Source organism: Pleurodeles waltl, chromosome 5, assembly GCF_031143425.1.
Source record: "Pleurodeles waltl isolate 20211129_DDA chromosome 5, aPleWal1.hap1.20221129, whole genome shotgun sequence".
NCBI classification, from domain to species: domain Eukaryota; kingdom Metazoa; phylum Chordata; class Amphibia; order Caudata; family Salamandridae; genus Pleurodeles; species Pleurodeles waltl.
The window spans coordinates 1,425,785,027-1,425,809,094 of record NC_090444.1 but is presented as its reverse complement, the minus strand read 5'-3'; the positions used below and the strand labels follow the sequence as shown (position 1 = coordinate 1,425,809,094).

At 43.7% G+C, this 24,068-nt stretch overlaps 1 protein-coding gene across 2 annotated transcripts in view; it reads left to right on the top strand.

The window, feature by feature from the left end:
• SMAP1 (small ArfGAP 1) overlaps window positions 1-24,068 on the top strand; it is a 677,565-nt gene that overhangs the window by 540,417 nt on the left and 113,080 nt on the right. The window lies entirely within an intron of this gene.

Here is a 24,068-nt window from a genome sequence, read left to right as displayed (position 1 = left end):
CTTGGATAGGACTAAAGCAGGACCATGTGGCAGAAGGAGCTTTCCTGGAATGAGTAGAGAGAAATTTGTGGGGTGCTCTGCAGCCCTTGCTTTCTTTGATCTTGTGAAATTTATTGAATGAAGTGTTTGGCTAGTTTATTCCAAATTTGGAACAATAGTCGGCGGTATCATTTTGCCTTGAGATGCTTATGTATAATTTTCAAGAGCTCTTTAAGTGTATTTATAGCGTTATTGCTGTTTGTTGCCAAGGAAGGAGGATTTAGTTTGGAAAATTAGTTTTATTGTAAGTTTTCTTTTCTTTATGGAGAGAGGTGAGACTAGAGGGAAATGAATGGAGACTTTCTACATCTTTTTTTGTATGCACATAATAACTGTCTTTTATTTTTTGCTTGAATTTGTTAGGAGCAATTTTATTAAAGAGATCAGTTAACTTTTCGATGTAGCTGTGTTAGAGACATATTGGTCAATGGTGGGACATTTTACTTTAGGGACAGAGGTAATCAATGAGTCCGGTAATTTATGGTCAATATTATTCATGTCACGAGCAGTTGTTGGTACTTTCTGAGCTTCTTGGAATGACCATAGATTGTTTTTATCATCCACTAAATGGTGGGCCTCTTTTGACCCAATTCTTTCCATTTGTTACAATCTTATAGAGTTTACATTTGTACCTTTTATTTGGTCAGATCATTTTGTAATTCTGTTTTCTTATTTTTACAAATATCCCCTAAAATCGATGTATCTCTACCGCCAACACTTAGTAGGCCCGGATCTAAATTTGACTCCCGCACCCTATCTTCTGCATTTGTTACTCATATGCCTAGGATCTTTAATCACAGCGACTGTTCGAAAAATAGCCTGTGGGAAAAAAACAGCTCCATAACTGGATTGGATCTGCAGTCGCCCCTCTTCAGGCTCATAACTCCTACACGGCAAAACCCTCTGCTCAGTGCTACTTCGATTTCCTAGTTTCTTTTCCAAGCGCTGTTCTACATCTCTTAAAAGAAAATAATGCCAACACTATACTGAAAATTTCAAACATGCACCTAAAAGTATTCTTAAAGCATATTGATCTATGACCCATAGGTACTTGCTTCTCATTCTCTGCCTCTAAAATCAGTTGGTCATGAAATTCCTCTGTTCAACTAGCAACATCATTACAAAGGCATTAGAACCTAATGCTCTGTCCTTCACCATATCTCTCTCTCAGGAGCTGTGCAAATCCCTCCTCTTCTTCTTCTTTTTTTTTTAAATGAAGACTTGACAACTATCTTCCTGTCCTTTAACATTTCTCCTACTTCTTATCAGGGTACTGAATCAGTCTCTTGTGCGCTTTCCAATTTCACCTAACTTCAGCTTAAATGTCAAAAACGCTTGGCACTCAGTCAAAACTGGGTTGCCTATGGATTTCTGATATGTCTCCATCTTCCACGGGATTATAACATTGAAACCCATGTTTTGTGCTCTATCTGCACTATCTGCATTCTTGTTTGATGCTTCTTTAGTGCCATCTCAATGTAACCAAGCACTGACCGTCTCTCTTGAAACAAAACCATCTGCTGACCCCTCTCCTCCCCAGTTGTGAGTAATTGTTGCCCTGTTTCTTCTTCCATTTCCTGTTAATGTCATTGAAATGGAAAAAGAAACATCAGTTGTTGCAATCATCCACTTAACTCCACTCAGGCTGGCTTTTACCCCCATGCATGGTACCGAAACTGTAAGGTTGGCAGTTACAGATAACATCTGTGGCACTTTTGCTAGAAGTAGTGGGATCGGCTGTTAGACGTTAGTGTGGCTTTTGTGCATATCTCACAACATCTTGATCTACTATCCCAAAATGGGGTCTCTGGTGCTGTTCACGCATGGTTGAATTATTTTCAGTTGGTATGGCCCCCAGCCAAATAACGTACACATTGAAACAGGAGTAAGGTACTAGGTGTAGATGGTTGACAGTAGAGGACTTAATAAGCAGAGAAAAAAGGGGGGTGAGAGCATACTGCCTCACATCTCAGTACTCAGTTTGCCCCAATGCATCATGGTAAATGCAGTGCATGATGACACTTAACTTCAGTGACAGTCTTTAGTTTTTCACCCTTGGTGGTGCAGCCAGTGCTGTGTATCTCTAGACACGTGTTTCAGTATAGTTATCCTTCTTTAGTAGAGAGCAACACATAATTTTGCGGGTGCCTGGAAATGCTGCCCAAAGTCTTCTCAAGTCTCTCTACCACTCACTAAGTGCAGGTGCATCAGCCAGAGCTTGTCATCTCGTTATCTCAAGGGACCCTTTTCACACAAGAAGGTGGAAGCACACTGCCTCACATTCCAGTACTTAGATCGCCTCAGTGCATCAAGGTAAATGCAGTGCATGATAACACTTTAGTAACAGTGATGCACCTGCACACAGTAAGTGGTACAGAGACCGGAGAAGACTTTGGACAAAGTTAGGCCAGTGAGGCACATTATTAGTGTAAATAAACCTGTGAAATATATTTTCCTCAGGACATCGCAAACAGTTTATCCCTCCTTGAAAAAAAAACTTCTACTAACAATGACTTTGAGAACTGTGGTGGAATATAAAATTGATACTTTTAACACTGAAATGAATCTCCTGTGAACGAATGTCAAGAAAATAAACAGAAGTGGGTCAACTTCTCAAGAAATAAAATGAGTGTGGAGTTGACTGCTCGAGGTAAAAAAATGTTCACTTCATATGCTTGCCAGAAAAAGTGAGCATGTTTATTGAGGAATGGATTAGGTCAAGTGAGCATGCATGGTGCAAGTTCTTTTTCTTCCACCAGACGAACCACAGATGCTCATCATTACATGCTTTCTTAATTACTGTGATAGGGACACATTTGTTTAGGTGACAGGGTCCTATCTCTTAAGACAATCTGAAGATGCTTGTATTTCTAGACTTCACTCAAACTGTTCAGAAGCCAAGGTGGAATTTTGTAGGAGTCAAGAGAAGGTTGAGGTAAATGAACCTTAAATACACAATGCTCTTCTTGGCAAAGCTCAGTGTGTTCATGAAAAAGACCACTTAGCACCTTTTGAGACTGGAGGAGGCATGGGACTGGTTTGATGGATGACGTACATGAGGGCAAAGGAAGATTTTCCCAAAATGTGGCAAAATAAAGGATAGGGGGAAGCAGAGTGGAGCACTGTCCTCCTGTCCGGCTTTGGAGCAATGCCTGAGAAAATAGGAAGGAGCACCTGAAGTGGATCCAGATACATGCAGTGGATTAGCTATAGAGATGGGCAAGAAAGGTGAGTAAAGTTTTAGAATGCAGAGATAATCCCGATCAGATACAGACAACCCTGCTGACACTTTAGTCATGATCTCTGGGTTTGTCTCAGGGTTAGGACTTGGGCACTAATGGGTTCTGATTTGTGGGCAAGTGGTGTTTTCAGATATGCAGATACGTGAATAGTAGTGAGTGTTCACGTCTCAGTGACTTAAATATGTATTCTATAAACTGGAGAAACTTGAAAATATCTTAACTGTCAACATAATGATTGGTTTGCAGTGATGTTGCAGATTGTGTTGTACATGTTAGTTCCATATATGTACTGTTAGTTTTCAGGGGCGGTGGATAATTTGGAACATACTAAAGAATATGTGGAAGGTTGAGGTAGATGTTGAATGTTCTAGATTTGCTGCCACGCATAAGTTGTTTATTTAGCCTCCAATTTGTAGAAGCCTTGTTGCAGTGGGCAGTTTGTGTCTCAGCTGAAGAGTAGACTTAAATTGATACCGTGGAACATCAGGGGATTAGCTAGCAAAGAGGGATGGAGTACTTAAAATTATACATTATCTTACATAGGCTACCATTTTACTGCAGGCATCCCACCTTGTAGAGAACAGTAGTGGCTTTATAAGTAGGGGGAGATACAAAAGAGTCATCCATGCTACACCAGTGGCAATAGACAATGTGTGGGTTGATGTTCAAGGATGTTACATGGCAATGATTGGGAAGTGGAGTGAGGAACTAGTTCTAATAGTAACACTGCATCGTCAGCAAAGGGTGCTTGCGATAGTGGAGGTGCTTCTGCTAGAAGTGCCTGAAGGCGTACTAATTTTGGAGGTTATTATAATCTGGTGGTGGGTGAAGCAAAGGACTGTGGGTCCTTCAGTACTGGAGTGCAGAGGAGGGGCCAAAGATTGAGGGACCTTATTTGAGGCCATGGTTTTCACAAATATATGGAGAACTACACATTAAAATGGTACACAGCACTCATACTATTTCAGGAGCTTACCGGTCATACTGAAGACTGGCTTACCTTTGTGTCCCTGGAATGATGTTGAACTCATGTAGGGTGGTTAAATACTTTGCTAAGTGCATATCAGACTATTCCCTTCTGGCAATGTCAATGTGCACCATAATGAGTTGACAGTGAATGGGTGGTGCCGCGATGCATGGGACCACCAAGGCACCAATACAACTTGCAGAGGTTACTAGCATTGTTTTCAAGAAAACTGTGTGACAGTGCCATCTGTGGCTCAGTTGTGGGAAGATTATGAAGCAATATCAAGAGGCTAAGCTGGTGTTTTACTATCTGCCATAGAGAAAGGGTGAGAAAGGTTGCAAGAATAGAAGAGGAATTGGTACAGTTGGGTGATGAGGACTTGTGGGCGTGTGACCTCCTAAATTAGGCTTAAGTGGCATGCAGGACAGTGACATCTACTACCCTCAGAGGTCGACTCATATCTTTTGATTCAGACAGGAGTAATAAGATCATCAAATCAAACAATAGGAATCAATAATAATAAAAATTAACAATAGGCATCAAGGAGTCAGTAATTTATACAAACCATGACTTATGTGGCCATGAATTACCACAATAATTTAGTGAAGTTTAAACATTTATTGCCCTTGTTTTAACAGTGCTAAAGTCAAATAAATAATACGCAAAATCTATTGATAGCAATACAGAAACAACACAGGCTGTCCTCAACATCTGAAGAACTTAGTCTGACAAAAGAAATCACCATTAAACACTCCAAACAATTCTATAGAATAACAACAGAATTATTTGCGAAATAGCAACAGATGTAATTAATTTTCAAGTTGAATCCGTCATAATCAATTAATAAACATTCAATTAAATTATTAGATCGGACATCCTTGCTACCAAATTCTAATTCAAAAAGCATGTGTGGGGCTGGGCTTTGGCACATGCAAAAATTAAAATAAGGCAAAAATGAATTTGGAAAACATCTGATCTATGGCACTAGCAAAAATGCAGTTTGATTTCTAAGGAAAACCTGTAAAGAAAACAATTGCACATTGGTTATACCTCTATTGAAGGAGACAGCAGTTAGCAATGTCTTAGTCAGCAGAGCACGAGAATAGCAGGTCTTCAGCGATCGGCATCAGGAACATGGAAAAGGGCAACAATTCAGTAGAGTTGGGCTTAAACTATCTGAACTGTTAGAATCATAACTTATCCGTAGAGCTTGGCATAACTGCAACTGAAAACTGGAATACATAACTGACTACAACAGAACTGACTAGAACTGATTTACAACATCTAGAACTTTGCCTAATTAAAGTCCCAAAAATTACTAGCTAGACTCCTATTGGACAAGATTATGCAGTGTGACAGTAAACAACCAATTACATCCTTTCTCGAATTTGTAACTTTCTTCACATTTCCTGGAGATAGGTCCATGTTGATGCTCTTTTCCGGACTGCAGTTTCCACGGAATATTAACATTGTAGAAGACAGCAACAAATGTTACATTTTAGCTAACATTATTTCCTAAAACTTTCAATAGTTATCACAAGAAAGTACATAATGAAGAGAGTGGAAAAAAGGCAGTAGGTTTCCACTGTGAGTTTTCAATGGGATAGCTAATAAACAAAGTTTGCAGAAGATTTCAATGAAGTCAGCATAACATCTCAACACTGTACTGTGGAAAATACTAAGGCTTAGCCTTTTCGACTAATGCTAATACAGGAAGAATAAAACAATTTTAATATTCAAACCATTTAATTTTTCTTATTAGTATTTCATAACTTAGTATCATGTATTTCAAATCATATTTAGTACATTATTTAATCAGTCAATAGTAAATTCAAGTCATTAGGTTTATTCATCAATATTAATACTTATCTAAAATATTTGTTAAAGGCTTATTTGGGTACTAGATGCTTTGGTGCATCACTGTCAATCTGGATTGCCAATAATTGCCAAAACGTAGATGCCAAAAGGGCATTTTACTCAGTATAATTGCCTTTTATGTTCTGGGTCATGGAGAAATTGAGACTGGAGTCCAAAAAGCTTATCTCCATCAATTTATTCTAAGACTTATTCTTGGCCAGTAGGAAAGTTGATGGGTCTTTGTTGACCTGTCTGACATATCCACTATCCCTTATTTTATATTCCTTGGTGCTAAAATAGCTCTAGTGCTTTCTAACATTTAACTTTCTTCCAGTGTCAAGTTTAACCTGGCAAAATAAATGCCATATCTTATAAATGACTATTGACCTGCGCAGCAGAGTGCATCCCTGTTTAGGATTAAGACACATAGCATAAATTATTTGGGGTTATGTCTGACAAAAAAAGCTAGGAGATTTCACAAACATATTATGGAGCCACCACTCCAGTCAGACGTAGCTTAATTGGAGACCTTCAAGTGTCCCTGACAGGCAGAGCAGCGGACTTTAACATGATTGAACTCCCAAGATTGCTCTGTTTTACAGAGCACCCACAGTAAGTCCAGTGAATATTTAAAATCATTTGATGCAGTCCAATTGCTTCCTGTGTGGTTGGAGTGTACACAGGACCTCACGAAATACTAATAGTTTATGTGAAGATGTTTGAAGAAGTACTTTCCCTATCTAAACTAAAAAAACTATTAAGTAGTGCCATACCTAAAAATGGTCAGTATTTTGAGGTAGAGGTGGACCATCATTTCAAAAGAAGAGATACAGACTGGGTGAAACCGGATACCTGCTTTATGTCTCTGAGTGGAGTCTGAGTGTTCCTATCCCTATTCAAAAATGGAAAAGTGTGAAACTTGGCCACCAGTGACATAAGCTGGAAAGGAAAACTTACAGCAGAAACCCCATTGTGGGTAGGGAAATCCATAATACAGGACTGCAGTCTTCTACGGAGTAAAGAATGGGACTTGGTGAGTATACCTATACTGAGGTACAGTTAGGGTGTGAAAGCAATAATATAATTTTCCCAAATAAGCCAGGAATATAATATGTCAAAACGCAATGTTTAATATATGTTGAGTTGGGTCACATGTTACATAAAAAAGTAAAGAGGGGTTGCTATATTATACCCCTCTCAAGAGTCTTTAATCTTCCGAAAATGTGATCTCTAGGGCATTTTCAATGACTTAATAAAATGCTAATGAATAATACCCAGCAGCAGGTGGAAAAATTGAAAGTTAGATGGAAGGGGAATTTTATTTGGTAACATTTTATTATTGCTTTCACACCCTGACTACCTCAGGGGTCGTTGAAGAGGGAGGACCTGCTGATAGCTGGTGCCTGCACAATGTGAGGGAATCACTCGCGCCTCCAAGAATGGCTGCCTCCCTATCTCCTCACAAAGCAGCTTAATACTACAAACTGACACTAGTTGTTACAGGCACATCAGCTCTGCATCTGCTTCCAAAGTGCATTAGGATTGTTACCTGTGGGCGGGGCTAATGGAATCTTGTGTTGGAGGAGGACCAGTCATTTAATTACCCAAATTATGAAGCATGGTATTCAATTTAAGGCTGATTGTTGCATGTTGTGTGGCATTACTACCTGGCTAATTTGACATTGATACTAACTTAATCGCCAACAGATGAGCATTTTGTGTTTCATGAAACATAGTAGCACCATTTTTCAAAGATTACCCTTTCTCCCTCTCATATTAAAGTAGTTCATATAACACATATTTAAATATACATTTGTACCTACCAAAAAAATGGGGATGTTTTCTGCTCACATTACATAAACAATGAGAGCTCATATTGTCTATGATGTCACTTGGGACCAAGGTAAAGACTACCATATTGATAGTCGGCCATCTACAAATGTATTTTCTGTGTGGCTCCCTCATGGCACTTCTATGTAAGCTGATCCACTATGGCAGCTGTGCACTTTTTCTTTTTGTAAATATTACATTCTATTATGCATGAGGGAGAGGAGAAAAATTCCTTTCGGGTTTTTGCTCTGAAAAAGTTGTTTGTAAAAATGTATTCGTACTTTGCACTTTTTATTGTTTATTGTATTATATTTTTGAAATGGGGTGGAAATTGCATTATGTGAATTGAAGCTCACTGGGAGGCTTCCCCTCTCCTACCCTCTATCAGAAAGATTTATTTTTGTAAAAACAAAATGCTTTTATGCTTGCCCAAACCAGTTTTTATTTGATTATCTTTTAGTGTTTCTAGCTCACAATTTTGCCTTTACCTACCAGCACATTTAGGATGAGGCAAGATTGATTTACTTTGCTCTTGACTAAATCTACTGATTTTTCCCAAACAAATAATCTGTAGGAAAAATAAATAGTAATTTAGCAGTAGTGTTCCAAAACACGTTCTCCTAAATATAAATGTATGCATAATACATTTTGGCTATTTACCAAATGTGCTTGACTCCTTTGTTCTACAACCAAATGTGGTCATTAATATAGTAAAAGAAATCATAACATTACTTCTGATCCTAAAAATATTGAATTTCGCACAGTCTGGATATCATATGTTTAAAAATAATCTTTATTGATTTTTATGAAGAAACCAACAGGCAGGAGTACATGGCTTAGCCACATTACTTTAAAGTGACAAGTTGTATATTCATGCATCAGTTGCCATACCCACAGTAGTATAGGAAGGTTGCCGACGAATCCCGCCAACAGAATTCCCAGCCCCTTACCCCTGCCCGCAACTCATGCATCTGTGAAATCTGGCGTGACTGGGTGAGGGAGCAGAATATAGAGGAAGCAGTATGCTAACTGGATGTTTGGGTAGATGAAGATGTGAGAATGTTGGTATCGCGGTGTAGCTCGCCTGGGCTGAACCTACCATATTCTCTCTGGGAGGGTGATTTAGGTCTTGAAGGATAGCTGCCCATGCCTGCACAATCTCCCCCAATCTGTCATCCGTGCGGGCATGTTTCATTTGGATTTCTTGTGTGACTGCCCATTCATGTACATCCCGTAATCATGGATCCCGTGACAGTCATTTTATAGCTATTCGGCGTTTCACCAGTGTGGGACTTAAAAGAATATACTTTCTACTGAGTTTTTTTGTGGCGGAGGGGTATAAGGCCAAAAATAATTTGCTGCTACACTAATTGCAGCTTATATCCGGAAGCCCTGTTAATGTCTTCAAGAATCTGTCTCCAGTATAATGATAGAGCTGTGCAGTCCCACACCATATGAACAAAATCAGCATTGAGGCATGATAACGCAGACAGTAGTCAGGACGCGCATGGTATATTGCATGAAGCGTCCAGGGGGGGAGGGAGAGATAGGTTTGGTGCAGAAAATTATACTGTGTAAGTTTGAAGCGTGCATTAGAGCTAACCAAAAGTACCCCCATGTGAATGCGCTCCCAGTCCCGCTCAGAGATGGCTTCAGACACGACCTCTTCACTTTGCGCCTGAACTGGTAATTGCGTCCCAGTTAACTCTTCGTGCAATGCTTGTATACTGAGAGATAAGGAGTCGTCAACCCCCTACTCATCCGGAGGGAAGATAACATGGCCGAGCATGGAGGAGACTCCAAGAAAGTGGGCAGGAACTCCCTCACCGTTGCGTAGATGTCACTGTACTGTAGGAATTGTCCTTGCCGCAGGCGGAAGGTGTTGAACGCCTCCTCCATCATGATAAACTGCCCCTCTGGGTAGAGGTCACTCAGAGTAGTGCAGCCTCCATCCTTCCAATGTTGGACGGATATAGATTCCACTATCTTATGGAATTGCTGCATAGACCAAATGGGCATGTTAGGGTGAATGGAGCCCTTTGGATAACCCTCTTACCAGCACCCTCCCATACACTTGCCACCATCGTATCAGATAGGGAGTATCTTGGGGGCCCTGGAACCATGCATCAATAGGACTGGTAGCACCCCCTCCACGTACAAGCCTCTCAGCAGAGCCTTCTCCCAGGAATCCTCCGGATCCAGCCATGCGATGACATGTTATAGAGGTGCAGCCATATAATTTAGCTTAATTAGGTACTTCCATGACCAGTTCAGGGAGTCAAAAGCCTGTGCTATATCCAGGAATGCAAGGGCCAAATCCTCTGGGATGAATTGCGTGGAGTGAAAAAAAAGTGGGCTAATAGACGTATATTATGGAGGGTGCTACATTTAGGAATAAACCCATAAAGACAGGGAAGGAGGTGGGAGGCCAGTCAACTGCTCAGCAACTTAACGTCTAGGTTTAAGGGGGAAATAGATCTGTACGTCGCTGGTGTAGTGGGGTATGTTCCTGGTTTAGGGACCATTATAACCTCCCGCATGGTTGGTGGGGGAGCCGTCTCTGTTGCAGCGACTCCTACGTACCTATGATAAAAGTCCGCAGGGAAGCATCACTCCCCGGAGCCTTCAACATTTTTAGGGAGTGGATCGCTCCAACCGTCTCCTCTTTGGTGATAGGCCGATCCAGCCCTTCTCCCTTTCAGGGGTAATTGTGGGGAGTGGCACTCAGGCCAAATAGTCCTCCATAACACCCTCAGTCATCATGTGAGAATAGGGGTGTGGGAAGTTCCTGCTTGACCAGCCTGGCTTACATGGTCCCAGTTTCATCACCCTCGGAATGGAGCCGTTGGCAATAAGTCGTAAACAGGTGTTTTTCCAGTCTTCACCAGGCATCCAATAAAGATCTACGGTCACTGCTCCACTCCTCTAGCTGCTCAGGCTTGGACGGGAGATCCTTTTCGATGTCCCCTAACTCTCTCTCTAGGACCGGAATGTCTCTGTCCATTTGTTGGCGAACCCCATATGTGGTCTCAAGAGAGACTCCCAGAACAACTGACTTCATTGGCTCCCAATCCATAGCCCCTCTGCTCAGTCTGGATATCATTTATTTGTAACAGGGCAGCAGAGCGCTTTATGTATAACAGGGAACTATGAACTAAGCTTATATTGCAAGCATAAGTGACCAAAATAAAAATAGTGTCTTGTATTTTACCTTATTTCATCAGTTGCACACCCTGCCCACCATTTTTAAAGTACTAATGTTTTTTCCTGTTTGCAACTGATTATCATTTTTCTGCTCATTATTTTATGGAAGTATACTATATGCATTCCTAGTTTTGATAATTTCTTTATTCTATTCATATATTTGTATAACAATGTGTTTTAATATAGAACTAGGTGAATCATTTCAATGATATGATATAAGATTTCCCCTGAGATTTTTTTCTCATGTTACTTCACTAATCACACGGACAGTTTTTCACATGACTGTGAAAATCATTGGAAAAAATGTGGCTTTAGTTCCCTTAAGCAGCAACAACCATTACAATTTCCAGGGAATTTGTTGTCTCTTAGTTAAGGTTGCAGGCTGAAAAACACTGGATTCTCATTAACAGAACTTATCCTTGTGGGCGTCTGGCTGCCGAACATTGGCTTTCAGGTATGTGACAGATGTGATGCACACCTGTCAACATTAGACCTTCCAGTGTTAATGATTAATAGGCAGGAATCAGTATAATCTTACAATGCGACTTCTGCTTTCATATTGTTTCTGTCTCTGGTTGTGAGAAGTAGTAATAAATAATCTTTCATTTTAGCCAACGCTAAGACCTTTACAGGACAAATTCATTTTTCCTTTAACTTTGCAAGATTCCTTTTTTGACTAGATGCTATGTAATTACTCCTGTTTTCAAATGTGACAAATTGCTTTGCTTCTTCACATGCAAAATAATTTCTCCCAGAGGCAAACTTGACTTCATATTGTCTTCAAATGGAACACTTCTTCAGAGAACGAAAGACTCCTGTTGCTCTGCTGTTCCAGTCAGCACAGAGGAACTTATGTTCATCATAAAATATTTCAAATCCACCAACTATTATGTGGACCTTCTACCAGGGCACATCATTAAAGCCAGTTTCCATGTTTCATGATCTGTTAGAAATTGGGTCTCCAGTTGGCAGAGGTATGTACACTGTCCAAGTAGGGACCACAATCCTAGTCGGGGTAACTCAGATACACACCCTAAATTAACCTGTGCTCACCCTCTCATAGCTTGGCACAGAGCAGTCAGGCTTAATTTAAGTGGCTATATGTAAAGTATTTGTGCCACACCAGTTCAGAAAAACAGATAATATTTATCTGATTAGAACAAGACCAAAACAACAAGAATAAAATCAGTAGAAGTCGTGGTATGAATTTTTAAAGATTTAATGCAAAAACAGTGCTTAGAACACTAAGAGGACATGATGCGTCAATATTTCTGCCACACTTGGGGTGATGCGCCACTTTTTGAAGTTTTTAGCTGCAGAACCCACCTCTAAGGCCCAGGACTGGAGGGGGTCACGAGCATAAACAGTGAGCAGAGTAAGCGATTGGGGCCCCTGTTGAAGTGCTAGCTTTGCATAGCAGCCATCCTGATCTTGGACTGTCTTTAATGTTTTCCTACAGAAGCCTGTCTTGCACATCATGCCCACCCCTGCCGACTTAGTAGAGGGGTGTGCCCAAAGGCGGCTGGGGTATTTCAGGTGGGACATGCTGTGGGAGTCTTCGTTTAAGAGTTGAGTCTCCTGAAGAAAGATGATGTCAGGGTTCTGCATGAGGAGATAGCCCCAGACTTGTTGCTGCTTGTTGGGTGAGTTCAAGCCCCGGAGATTGAAAGAAAGTAACTTAGTGTGTTGTGTCATTGTCATAGCCTCAAAGGGTAGGCATGGGAACAGTGTTGATACGCATGCATAGAAAAATGTAGAGTACTGCAAACAGCAACTAGGCCGAAGAACATCCATTGCGCATATCAGGGTTTTGAGTTGGGAGGAAGGTGCGAGCAGGGTGGGCTTAAAGGGGTGAGCAAGTAGGTGAAGTCGGTACACTGTTCTCAAATGGTGAGTGATTAGTGTGATAGCAGATCGTCTGGGAAGGGGCAGGAGGGTCACTCCTAGGAAAGCAACCAACCTCAAGGAAGAAGAAACAACAAATTGAAAAGAGTCAAAATTTTAACAGGCCAACCAGGTTTAGCTGGCATCCTGACATGCCGGTCACATCGAAGGAGTTACTCTGCAAGGGAATGTTTTGAGGGGGTAGTCCAGTGGGAGTGGGCGTCCACTCACTGAGCGAGGGCGCTCCTCCCTACCAGATGGGCGGGCTAGCATATTATCAAGGTTGGCCAGACATCTCTGACCGCCACTGACAACAAGAGTTGTTACCGGGGCCCTATAGGAGGAAAAGGGTACCAATTTGCAGTTCAAAGTTTCACAGTGTCTAGAAAACGGCTGTTGAGTGTGTTTGGTAGTTGAAGAGAAAAGGGGCTATATTGCCTCGCAGGGCAGGGTTGGACACAGGAGATTCTAAGCCTCAAGCATTGTCGTGCTGTCTCCTCAAGAAGAACATCATTGCTGGGATCAGATATTATGTGTAGCCGCTTTCACCAGAGCACACTGCCTGTACCTTGGGTGTGGCAGAGGTTGTAGAGGCACAGAGTCACAAGGAGCCAGTGGCAGATAGGATCGGGGAACGCCCCCTTTCAATGTTATGAAGATGTTTTATTATATACCTTTTAGTGCCTTTTGAGGCCTGTTCTTTGCAGTGTTTATCGGAGTTGTGAGATCGCACTGTAGTCTAGATGGGACGCAACGTTTCACGAGAAGACGAGTGGGATGATGTCTGGTTATCTTCCTGTGAGTCAGCCTAGAGCCCCAGGAGTCGCCATGCCTCCATTAGGGATCGGATAGTTCACCGCTTGCCTTCCCACATGAATGTAATAGTGAATGGGTGTTACCACTGGTAGCAGAGGTTGAGTTCACATAGCTTATCAGTGATCAGTTGAAAAATCCCTGCGGCGATGCAGGGTGAGAGGTCTTGAAAAAGTTGGATCATATGGCTCTGGAAGATAGCTTCTTTGTCTGTGAAATAGTGAACCCTTGTCAGAATGTCTGGGCCGGAATCAGCCTTCCTACGGGGTAGATGTCACTCAGTGGGCACTATTGAGGGCAGGAGGAGGGAACTCATCACTGCAGATCGTCTGGAGCAGGTCAGTTGTGAATCCAATAATTTTGTCTCCCTCTGCTCCTCTAGGCACTCCCCTTATACAGATGTTATTTTGATGGCTTCTGGTCTCCAAGTCTTCAAATTTTAGTTGTAGGTCGATTTTCTGCTCCTCCAATGCTGTCATTGTGCACCACAGTATCTCCAGATCCTCCGATAGGGCGTCAGCTGTGGGCTGCAAGTTATTTACCCTGCCCCCTTGCTCATTTACATTGTGCCAGATGTCTTGGATGCAGGTCTTAAAGTCAGTCTTGATGGAGCATATCTCAAAGCGGATTTCTTGCAGGAAATGGTCTATATAGGCCCGAGATATGGACAGAGGCTCTTCACTTCCGGAGGCACCCCTGGTAGGAGGGTCCTGTGCTTCCATGATCATCGGGGGAGCTTTGTTCCTGAGTGAGGTGACTGGATTGTCTTTGGTGGATCCACTTGATGTGTCTTTTGCTGATTTATAGCAAGGTATATCAGTTAGCCAAGAATGTTGTTGGGCACAGTTATATAGTCTGGTTTGATTGGGGTCTCTGTGGTAAAGCTGTAGTAGATAGGTAGTAGAATGTAGGAATGTAGAGTCTAGAACTGTAGAACGCTGTTTGTGGAGGTAACGGAATCGGGAGAAGAGTTGTGCACGGCGACGCTCCTTGAAATGCGATCCAATACAATAAATTACACAGAGAACTTACCATAGTGTTCGACCTTCACTTTAACATTGGCAACGAGCAGGAGTTCAGGGAGCGGCACCACCACTTATCTGCATACTGTGGCCTGTCACACTGCGGCCTGTCACACTGGCCTGTTGGATTAGTTTGCTACTGCACAGAGTTTGCCGATGTGGTAGTTTCACCTAAGATATTTATTACGGAGGGGCTTGCACGGCCTGAATGAATTCTGCAGCAGCTGTTGTTTCCATTAGTTGTGCTGGTCATTGGCTGCGCGTCATCAGCTGTTGTTTCTATTAGAAATATTCAGGTGCACATCACCGTACAACTGATCTGACACACTGTGGTGGCCATTTTTGAAGCTCGGGTGGATAATACGAGCTCTTTGGTGAAACTGTGGCCATTTTAAATGTACTAACAGATCTCGTGAACTACTGTGATTCGCACACCTGTTATGTACATATATTTTAAATTGGATATAATAGCGAATTTCAGTGATTCCACACCATATAAACACATTAATAATTAATATATATACATTATTACAAGATAATTGTTACATTGTACTGGAAACACACTACTGGGGCAAAGTTATTGTTGAAGCAAGCCTTTACATATGTATAAATGGCGGATTTCGGTGATACGCACACCATAAAAATATATTACAGTGAGTGATTAGTATATTATATTGGAATATAATACTGAAGCATGGTGATTGTTGAAGCAGGTTTTTCTGCAATAATCACCATGTCAGCTGTTCAACCACCACCATTTTTCTTATCGGAACCTGGGAACTATGGATTGATTTATTTGAAGCGTATGTTGATGTTTTGGAAGAACAAGAATGTTCGCCAGAAAGATATTTAGCTTTGTTAAAGCACGGGTTGGGTGCAATTGGGCTAAGAGAGTTCAAGAACTTATCACCAATTCATAATACTAGTGATGAGGGTGTATATCAGCTTGCCAAGACCCAACTTTAGGAACATTATGGCGGAAAAATTCATGTAGTTTTAGAACATTGTAAATTTTATTTTAGGATTCAGCATGAAGATGAATCTATTGATCAAATTGTTGCAGCTTTTAGAGGGTTGGCGGTTACTTGTAAATTCGAATAAATGTCATATGATCAAGTCCTGAGGGGCCAACTATTGATGAAAACAAAATTGCGCAAGATACAGGAAAAACGATGTCATGTAGTAGTGCTTTAAGATTAAAAAATGCAATTGATGTTGCCAGAAGCATGGCAGTGTCCGAAAAATGTATTCAGACTGTAAGGAAAAATGTTGTTGATCACAACCTTGGATTGATTAATGCTATTTCTGTGGCAAAAGATTCTAAAGGGTTAGAAAAAAAAGTTGAGAGGAAGAACAATGGTACAAGAGTGTGTTATAGATGTGGAGCTGGTGATCATTTAGCTAATTTAAAAAAATGTCCGGCATTAAGTAAGGTTTTTAACTTATGTAGGAAGATTGGCCACTTCAGTAAGTATATAAGAGTTATAGGAAGAGCATAAGTTATGATCCAGGACAGGATGATAGTGATGAAGAAAGGGTACAAGATGTAGTTTTGAGTGTTTTACAGGATAATAACATAATTATGGATAGATCATTGAGCTTACCCACTTGCAAATTACTTACAGATGGGTATGAGGTAACTGCTATGGTTGACACGTGTACCTGGTTCACTATTATGTGTAAGGAAATGTTAAACAAATTATGGCCCAAAAGAAAGTTAATTCCAACAGATGTGAATCCCGATAGCTATATAGGCCACAGGATCCCAATTGTAGGATACAATGATGTACACATGGAGTTTGGACGCAAGCAGTGTAATGGTAAGGTGTACATAGCTGAGAAGGGACAGTTAATTTTGGGGTGGCCCCATATAAAAAAAACTTGGCATTAGGATAGATTCTACAAGGGTCTCTCCAGTGTATGTGGTATATGAGCATGAGTTTCATGACAAATTGAATTATGATGATTTGTACAAGAGTTTTCCTACTGTATTTTCTAAATCATTAGGTAAACTTAAAGAATTCAAACTCAAAATTCAAAATGCAAGTCCTGTAAGGCACGAAATGCAGAATGTACCTTTGAACTATAGAACTAAACTTAAGGAGATGTTAAAAGATTTGTGTGAGGAACAAAATATTATAGAACCAATTCAGAGTTCAGATTGGATCTCTCCGGTAGAAATATCTGTCAAGGGCAATCAGGATCTCAGATTATTTGTTGACCTGAGATCATTGAATGAAGCAATTTGGATTGATACATTTCCATTGCCAAACTTAGAAGAATTATTGTCAATTATTGCCCAGGTGTCTACTTTTTTTTCTACCATTGATATATCTAGTGCTTACCATTAGATAGAGTTGGAAGATAAGTCAAAACATTATACAGCATTTATAACAATTGAGGGTGCATTTCAATATAGAAGAATGCCCTCTGGTCTTGCAAGTGCTTCTTCTGTTTTTCAAAGAGAGATGAACAGAAGTTTCAGTGGCGTGGAGAATGCCAGGGTATTTCAGGATGACATCTTAATTTATGGTAAAGATAGATTAGAACTTGACAAGATTTTAAGGAAAGTATTATTCATACTTCATGAAAATGGTTTGACAGTAAGGAAGGAGAAGTGTAAATTTCGAGTTGAATATTATCTCTCGTTTGGGCATTCATCCTAATATAAATCATGTAAAAGCCATTGTAGAAGCTCCTGAACCAAATTGTAAGGAGCAATTAGTGTCATTTTAGGCCTTACTGAATTTTATTCACGTTTTACAGAGAACTATGCAACACAAGTGGAGAATTTGAGAAAACTCATGAAAAAGAATGCTTCATTTGATTGGTGTAAGGGACAATCAGAATGTTTTGAGTGTATTAAGCAAGAAATAGTACAAGTTCAATGTTTAACACCATTTGAAACTAATATGGACTGTATAATTACAGTGGTAAATATGGAATTGGGGCAGCTTTGTCACAAAGAAAAGTTAGTGAGAAATGGATTGTGACGTATGCCTCACGAACCTTGTGTCAATCTGAAAAAAGCTATTGAGTGATTGAGAAAGAGTTGTTGGCAGCACCATGGGTCGTGCAGAGGTTTAGAACATAAGTATGGGGAAGAAAGTTCAAGTTGTGCACAGACCATAAACATTTGGTTAATATTTTGAACTCTGGTGGTGTGAAGAATTTATCACCAAGACTTGCACAACTTTCTTCTAAGTTGCAAATTTATGTTTTTTGAAGTGGAACATGTACCTAGAAGGAACAATTCTATTGCTGATGGTCTTTCCCGGTTACCAATTGAAGATGGAAGTGTTTTTTTTTTTTTGATAAAGAAATTTTATTAAATTTTGCATAGAACAATTATGAATACAGCACAACATGATGCCAACGGGCATCAAAACAATACAATAATGGTCAAGTCCTCGGTCCCTGCTGCTTTCATCACTAATGTTACTCACCATCCCCTCTTAAAGGCCCGCTACATCCTCCCATTTCCCCCATATCTTCTTGTGTTTGTGTAAGCAACCTCTGGCCTCGTACACAAGTCTCTCTCGCTGCGCACACCAATCCACTCCCCGTCTCCACTTAGTCAGTGCCGGAGCCACCCTGGCCTTCCAGTCTGCCATTATGTCCCTTTTGGCCACCAGACATGCCACCCCTAAGAAGGACCGATCTGCTCTTCGTAGCTCTGTATCTCCCATTACCCCGAGAAGGAGGGGCAATGGCGACCTCTTTACCTCCTTCTGTAGGGCCTCAGATATCTCTTGCACCACCCTTTCCCAATAGGCCATTATAATCGGGCATGTCCATACCATGTGGTAGAAATCCGCTGTATGATACCTGCAGCGGGGGCATTCCGCTGTGGGGCGGAGGCCTGCTTTATGTAACATGGCGGGTGTGAGGTATGCGGTGTGAAGGAAATAGGATTGTATTAAACGGAAGCGTGTGGCCATTGTTAGGGAGCGTGGGGCCATTAGTGCTTCTGTCCAGTCAGCTTCTTCCATGGGTCCCACCCAACTCTCCCACCTTTGGCGAAGCTCTCTCAGGGGTCCCCCAGTGGCGGTGATTAAGGAGCGGTAAATCTGAGAAACCCCTCCCCTTCCCAGGACTCCCATCAGTGCCTTGGCTTCCATGGGGCTGTGCTCAGGTATGGTGTCTCCTGTCTGCAGGTGAACTAGTAGGGCATGACGTAGTTGGAGATATCGATGGAATTGTGTTTTGTTTAAGGAATATTGTTTCTGGAGGTCTTGAAAAGATCGTATATGTGTCCCTCTCCAAATATCTCCCAGCGTGGAGATCCCTATGGTGTCCCATTTCTGGAAGCCCTCCAGACCTGCTACATGTATCAGCTGCTTCCCCTGCCATAGCGGGGTTTGTTGGGTTAGGCGCCCCCACCACCCCGTCACTTTCTGGGCTGTACGCCATCCCAGAAGTACCATTTTGGTCACATCTGGAGTATCCCGGGGTATCGGGCTCCCGTAGAGTATGTCAAGGATCTGTGGGTAGCCCATTGTCTGCAGTTCTAGTTGGTATGCGGGGTCTGTCCATCCACCTCCCATCCAGTCATTAATTACAAGTATATGCATCGCTAGATAATAGTATTGAATATTCGACATGCCCAGTCCACCCTCATAAACATCCCTCTGACAGGTTTTTAGCGACAGTCTTGTACGTGAGCCACTCCATATGAATTGGCGTGCTAAAGAATCCATCTCCCTGAACCATCTCACGGGGAAGGGGTGTGGAAAATTCTGCAGGAGGTATAAGATCCAGGGGGAGAATCATCATCTTGTACAGCGCTATTCTACCAAGTAGATTCAGGGGGAGGGCCCTCCAGCGCAGAAGGTCGGTTTTGATTTTCTTTGATAGCGGCGTGACATTGAGTTCCCACGCTAGCTCGGGGAGAAGTGAGATATGTATCCCAAGATATTTAAAGCTGTTTCTCCGTATCGGGATATTCCGTTGCCAATCTATACAGTCGTGTGAGCGATGAAGGGGGATCAGTAAAGATTTGGCTGGGTTCAGGGTCAGCCCTGAGGCTTCCGCGAAAAGTCTAAGGATCTCTAGGACGCGTGGGCCGCTTTTGGATGGATTAGAGATATACAGGAGCACATCATCTGCGTACAAAGCCACTCTGTCTTCCGAACCAGAGGGCCAATGCCAGCCCTCGATCAGTGGGTCGCCTCTCATTAATATCGCCAGTGGCTCTATCACTAGTGCGAAGAGCAGGGGAGATAACGGGCATTCCTGTCGAGTCCCACGACCAATGGGGATTGGGTCGGAGACTACTCCGTTCACCCTGATTCGAGCCATCGGGTTAGAGTATAGGAGTTTCACCAGACCCCGGAATTTAGGTCCGAGCCCGTTTTTACATAGGACCTGATTGAGGAAGGACCAATCTACCGTATCAAAGGCTTTTTCGAAGTCGAGTAAAAGCAGTGCCAACTGTGTATGCAATAGCACTTTGCGGTGTGCCAAAGCAAGATGTAATCGTCTGATGCAGTGTCTTGTGCTACGAGTGGGCATAAAACCACACTGGTCAGGGTGCACCAGCGTGGGCATTACCTCCCTCAGTCTGGAAGCAAGGATCGAAGAGAGCACCTTGACTTCCACATTTAGGAGCGAGATAGGCCGGTACGCTGAACATTGTCGTGATGGGGGTTGAGTTTTGGGGATCACCACAATAGTGGCTTGATCAATCTCTGTTGGGAAGCGGCCTTGATTCTCCGCTTCTTCGTACATGTTGAGCAGGTGGGGACCCAGAATATCGCTACATTTACTATAAAATTCCGCTGGAAAGCCGTCGGGGCCTGGTGTTTTGCCTGATGCCAGTCCCGATATTGCGCTGCAGACTTCCACAAGACCGATGGCCTCGTCCAGTCTGTCTCTCGCCTCTGGAGTTACCACGGGAAGGGTAATCTCATTTAGTAGGGGGGACTCTCTCTCAACAGCAGGGCGTGGATGCCTGGCGTATAGACGGGCGTAGTAGGAGGCGAAGCTATGTGCGATTTCCACTGCTGTTTTGACAAGGGTGTCTGAGTCATCTAAGATCTCCGGTATAATACTGTTAGCCATGGGGCGGGTGGCCAGCCAATGCAGTAGTTTCCCGTTTTTATCCCCCCATCCATAAATTCGGCTTGCTGAGGCTCTCCACATGTGCTTGGCCGAATCTAGCATTATATGTTTAATATCTTCTCTTACCCTGGTCAGTTTCCTCATGGTCGTGGCCGATGCCAAGTTTATATGTTGGCATTCGAGTCCCCGGGCCTTGTTCTCTAGCTCGGTGATTTGGGAATTATGATCTCGTTCACGGGACCGAAGAATGCTTCTGGCATGTCCTCTAATAGTGGCCTTGCAAGCAGCCCATAGCATTCCTGGGGATCGAACCGAGCCTTCATTTAATTCGAAATATTGGTCGAGGTGCAACCTGATCTCTTGGGTGTACTCTGTATCTTGTAAGTGCCACGCGTTCAAGCGCCACATAGGCCGTCCGGCAGGGTCTGCTCTACCCAGCCGGATCCGTATTGGCGCATGATCGGAGACCCCCCGTGGAAGAATCTCAGCTCCTGCTACTTTTAAGAAATCTAGGGCGGGCATGAATACCAGGTCTATTCTGGATTGCGTCTGGTGGGCTGCCGAGGTATGTGTGTATTGGCGCTCCCTGGGATGCCAGGTGCGCCACACCTCACACAAGCCAAGGCTCTCCGCCCAACTACTTAGGGCTGAGGCCCGCTTGGATCTATGTATGGTAGCTTCCCCAGAAATGTCCAGCCTTGGGTCAAGGACCGCGTTAAAGTCGCCTCCCAGCAAGGTAGTTCCTTGGGGTAATCCTGAGGTTACTCGGTGGAGCGAAAGTAGGAAGGAGTCGTGATTTGCCGGGGGCGCATAGGCGCACACCAAGTTTAGCGGTTGTCCGTGAAGAGTCCCCGTGACCACCATGAATCTACCTTGTGAGTCAGATTGCGTGGAAGTGATTACCATGGGCAGAGATCGGTGGAGCAGAATGGCCACTCCTCTAGAGCCTCTGGAAAACCCAGCATGATATACCCTATTGTATCCTCCTCTCGCAAGCATAGGGAATCTGGACCCAAGAAGATGGGTCTCTTGTAGTAGAACTACTGAGGGAGAATACCTGCGGAGGGTGTTAAATACTGCCGATCGTTTGATCTTGTCTAACAGGCCGTTTACATTCCAGGAGAGGACCTGGGTTACTGAGGACCAAGCGTGAGGTGTAACACTGTTGGGCATGTTTGGATGTGCGGGAGCAAGCCCAGGGATGACCGTTTCGGACATGACCGTAAAATTTTAAATCTACAAACCAGGCTAACCAACTTGTCGCCTCTTAAACCTAACTTGAACTTCCCCTCCCCCCTAAACTCCCCCCCTCCCCATACTCCCCCCCCGGAAGCATCTGTCGCCCATGTACCCAACCAAAACCAGACAGCCAGTAAAACTGTCATTGGGGTGGAGTGGTGGACCCCTCCTTTCTTTCGGATCAATTGCAATTAGTAGTCACAAAACAAGCGTTCAACACCATACTCTAGGAAGCCTCCGGAGTCATCAATGTTAATCTCGCTAGGGGTCGCCTGAGAGGATCAGGCGAAGCCTGAATCCCCTTACGTCTCGCGCAGGGGTCCTACATCTCCTGTCAGCCGAGTACCGGAGACTGACTCAATCGCCCATCCTCGGCGGGTTGGGACGGTGTTCGGGCCACCGGAAGAGTCTCAATGTTAAATTTAGTCTGAGGACCAGAGTCCCGGGCTGCTTCGTTCTCTGCAGGAGCGATCGTGTCTTTCTGTCTGCCTCTCCGGGATCTGGTGCGCCGCCTGCTCCTCCGGGGCCCCTCTGATGGTGAGGGCCCGACATGTGGGGTTCTTCCAGTGGTCCCGGGGGGACCCTTTCGGGCTCCAATGCCCTCCTCCGTCAGCCAGTCCCAAGCCTCCTCCGGGGAATCAAAAAAGTAAGCTTTCCCAGTCATGAGGACTTTGAGGCGAGCGGGGAAAAGGAGCATGTACGAGAGCTGCATTGCCCTTAGTTTTTGCTTAACATGTTCGTACGACCTACGGCGGGTCTGGACTTCTCCGGTGTAGTCCGGGAAAATTAGGATTTTGTGGTTTTCCCACTGCGTACCATCTTGCCGCCTTGCTTCCCTGAGGATATTGTCTCTGTCCTTAAAGTTAAGGAATCGTGCGATCATCGGGCGCTTCGGACCGCCCGGAGGTGGGCGAGGCGCGAGCGCCCTGTGGGCTCTTTCAATTGCAAACAAGGGCGAGAGGGATTGGTCAGGCATCCAAGATTTGATCCACGTCTCCAGGAATTCGGCGGCCTTGTCATCCTCTATGCCCTCCGGGAAACCTATGAAGCGTAGGTTGTTGCGCCTGGCCCGGTTTTCCGCATCTTCTGCACGACGGTGAAGTTCGCCGGTTCGGGACTGCAGCTGGGCTACTTTGGCTTTGAGGTCAGACAAATCAGTTTCGGTTTGGGAGACTCGGGTTTCCACTTCCGTAATTCGGGTTACAGCATTTCTAAGGTCCTGTCTGATGAGGCCCATGTCCACTCGCACCTCACCAATTTTCGTTTCCACGGCTATCTGCGATGATTGAATAGCTTGGAGAATGGCACTCACCCCGTCCGGGGTTGAACCCCCACCAGCCACTTCTCCCCCTCCTCGTTGGCCCGTCGCAGTCGTGAACTGGTCGATTTTTTGTTGGGAGGGCGGAGGTTGTTTGTTCGTTTTATCCTTCCCCATCGTGGCACTTGAGGCGGGCGTCAGGTGGGCCACACCTTCCTTAACGCGGTTTCAAGCCTGAGAATTTAGTGCGTTGTTAAGTACCATGGACTGTGGGTGGGTTCGCTGTGTCTGATCACGTAAGGACGGCCGGCAATGACACCGTTGGCCCCTTCTTTTCAGCTCCTTTTCTCGCTCTCTCCACCAGTTGGGGGGGGACCCGTCCGAGACCCAGACCCAGGTCTCTCCACCTTAAGGGCTCTGCGCCTCCATTGTAGGCCTCGTGCCGTCGCGATCGCGCTCTCGATCTCTCAGGTCGTTCCGACCAGGGTCTAAAGTCAACCAAGCACGACCCGGAACCCAGGGTATCCACTTGCCTCAAGGTGTTGCCCTCCACCGCTCGGCTCGCAGTCCAGATTTTGCCGCAGTCCAGCTCGCGCTCCACCTGGGCTCAGGCCCGAGAGAGGCCGGAGCCAAGTCCCCAGGCCCCGGAG